A 3,361-nucleotide genomic window follows, 5' to 3' on the forward strand; every position below is an offset into this window, starting at 1 on the left:
GGGGGGACGGCGCTAGAGGGGACCCCAAGTGCCACCAAGTGACCAGGAGACATTTCAACAAAAGACAAAGAAAACTATGTATATAAATACTTCCAATATTACCATACAGTACTTATCATTTTTATTTTGAAGTACTTTTTTTTTTTTTTTAAATAAATAAAACTTTCCCGTATCCTTGTGGCTGAGTTAGTTACACATCAGTTTTGTGTGATGGGGAAAGTTGCGGTAGCAGGAGGTCGAGTCCTTCCTCCCCCTTCCCCACCCCCGTAACTCAGAAATAACGTTGGTGGAAGATGTACGGAGGTGAAGGCTGCAGCCTGTTATCAGAAAACTTTGCCTTGGTTTTTACTCTCTTTTTCAACACTGACTTTTTTTTAATACACATAATTGGATGCTGAAGCAGGATTTAGCATTTTTGTTCATTTGTACTCATATTTTCCTACCATCACCCCGACTTCCTGGTGTTTCCAGGCTGTCTGTAGGGAAGACTGGCTGACTGCCCGAAGCCTGGGAGAGAGGAGAGGAAACAGCCCCCCTCGCCTGGGTGCTATGTGTCCCGGGGGAAATGCAGGCACGTTGTTCCTCTCCGACCTGTTGGCATCACTAGGTCAATCCTTAATAAGAAGTCATGCTTAAATTTTATTTTTCCTTTCTGAACAGTTTGAGGGTTTTGTTTTTTTTGGTTTCTTTCTTGTGGATATAACTTTATAAATTGGCTGATTTCCATTGATTCGTTACCTTAAAGAGTCAGTGGCTGGGGGTTAATTTTAGTCCCAGTTTTTCAAATACAACAAACTGAAAACTAAGTCACTTTTTTAACCTCCTTCAGTGTTTCTTTATAGACCTATGTTTTTGGGAGATTCAAGTTCTGTTCTAAGTTTCCACTGTTAAGCTAATGCTTGCTTACAAATGATACTGGAAAAAAGAAGAAAAGTTTAAAAAAAAGGTCCTTAAGCATAGAAACCCTGCATTTATGTACTGCAGGATGCCATTTGGAGGTTCCCAGCCATATGCGTACATGGTTAAAACTTCATCTTTGCATCGGTCTCTTGTTCAATGAAATTTTTCTTACATATAGCATGTTTTCGCACACTGTAACATTGCTGGGAAACTGTCATTACCTGATTTTGGAAAAAAATAAACATGTTTATTTTGAAGACCTTCCAGATACATCAGCGGCAGGAGATCAGCGTATCAAAGCAAGGGAATTCAGGATTTTAGATCACACCAGTTGAAACACTTCCTTGTGACCTGCTAAGCTTTTGATTGCCAATTCGATGTATGTGGCTTCTGTTGTATGCCACTCCGTTACCATGTAGATAAGAGGGGGAGAGTAACCCAGGAGCTATGTAATAAAATCAGAGTGTCTCTAAAAAGATGATCTATATGTATAGTTCTATAGATATATATTTTTAAGCAAAGCCTTTTCCTTAGCCAAACGGGCACTTGAGCTGGAAGTGATAGCATCTCTCAGCTCTCTGCCACCTCAAAGTAGATAAGGGGAGGAGTTGAAACTAGTGATCACCTTTCCCACTTCAGGAATATTTCTATGTTAAAGTATTTCACTCTCCCCCTTCGCTGCAATGAAAAGCTTCCGATCAGGGAGAGAGAGAGACCTGTGATCGTTTCAAACTAGTACCTGTCCACTGCATGTGGCTGCCTGGCTTTTGCCACTACAGGATAGGAAATTCCTGCACTGGGGCGAACTGATCCATTCGGAGGCTTTTCCCCCCTTTTCACTCCCCCCCCTTTCCTCTTCCTGCCTTTTAGTATGTAGGGCCTTTAAAAAGTATATAGGTAAATATATATATATATATATCAAGTTGTGCTGGGTAAGAGGAGGAAGTGCTTCAACAGAACTTCGGATTGAGGGGTTGGACAAGAAAAGATTCAGCCTTAGAAATAGCCTTAAAGCAACACTGCCCTGAATGTCCACATGGTGCACACCGGGAACGCGATGAGGTTTTGCAGTAGGTAACCCCTTCCCCTGCTCCCCAGCGTAGCTCCTCCAGGTCATCTGCTCTGTTACGTGGCTATATGTATAAGCATCAACCAAGCATGTGTGTTTACATATATGTGCATTGGGATCGTTAGCATACAGAATGGATGTGTAACTTGCCGCCTTTTTTGTTGACTGTTGATGATAAATGTGTATAAATATGCCATTAAGCATTTAAATTCTGTTTTCTTATACCGTATTTTTGATATTGTTCAGTATTCAGTTGATGCTGCGCATGTAGCTGGAGCTCTGTTTGAAGACAGGCTGGGTCTCCGCGCAGGTCAGGTGTGTCCTTGGATGTTGTAGCTTCAGGGGTCTGAGTTGTCCCAGGCAGGAGCGACTGGGAGAAAGTGGTACTTGGAGAGGGAGTCGGAGAGCCGTGGGAGGAAGTGGAGCAGGACGTTTGCTCAGACTGTGTCCCGCAGGAGCTGCAGGTTGCTCTCTGGCTCATTTCAGAGTTGGCTTGTCACTCTGGGGAGCTTCAGGGGCAGCTCCCTGGACCACCTCCGGGAAGAGCCAGTGGCTGGGAAGGTTCTGGGAGGGGGCAGAAGGAGTTTTGCAGGGAGAGGGTAGTGCTTGCTTAGAAGTACCAGCTGCAAGTCCCCATGTTCAATGGAATGGTTGTCAGCTGCAGCAGGAGGGATGAGCCCTGGGAGAAGAGGGACAGAGAGGAACCATCGTGCTTGAGAAGAGTGAAGTAGCTGAGAAACCCTCACAGAAAAAACTACCCGCTTGGGTCTCCTCTAGTCTGGCCTCCTGTGAAGCTGGACCTGAATCAAACTAGACAGGGAGCTGTGAAGGGCTGAGGGGACTCGCCCTGCCGCAGGCACCCGAAGATCCCGAAGAGGCAGGATCCCGAAGAGACAGGGCGCTTCTGCCACTCGGTGGGTCCCAAAGGTGGTGGAGGCAAAGGGCAAAAAACTGCTAAAGGTAGGACCCCTGCCCTGCCTCAGGCCCTCTCCTGCACACCCGCACATTTGTGTGTGCAGCGTGGGGCCCCATCCTGCTCCCCTTCACACCCTCAAAAACCAAACTACGCATGAAACTGTAGGTTGTAAATGCAAACCCCTCCCTCTCCAGGGAAGCATCCTCCTGGAGCTAGTGACGGCTGGGAAAATGGCTGTGAGCGGAGGCAGGGAGGAGAGAGGCTGGTGGGGAAGAGTCAGCTGTCCAGGTCTGAGTTCAAAGACCACATCAGAAAGTCAAACAGAGCCGCTGACAGCTTAACTGAATGCTTGGGATTTTTTCATACTGTGGAGCATGCCACAAAGCAGTGTGTTTAACTTCTTTCTGCCTTTTTTTTTTTTTTTAAAGAAATGAAACAAAAAATCGATTTAATAAACATTTCTCATAGTGTGCATA

This window comes from Eurypyga helias, unplaced genomic scaffold, assembly GCF_000690775.1.
Source record: "Eurypyga helias isolate BGI_N326 unplaced genomic scaffold, ASM69077v1 scaffold12395, whole genome shotgun sequence".
In the NCBI taxonomy this organism is placed as follows: domain Eukaryota; kingdom Metazoa; phylum Chordata; class Aves; order Eurypygiformes; family Eurypygidae; genus Eurypyga; species Eurypyga helias.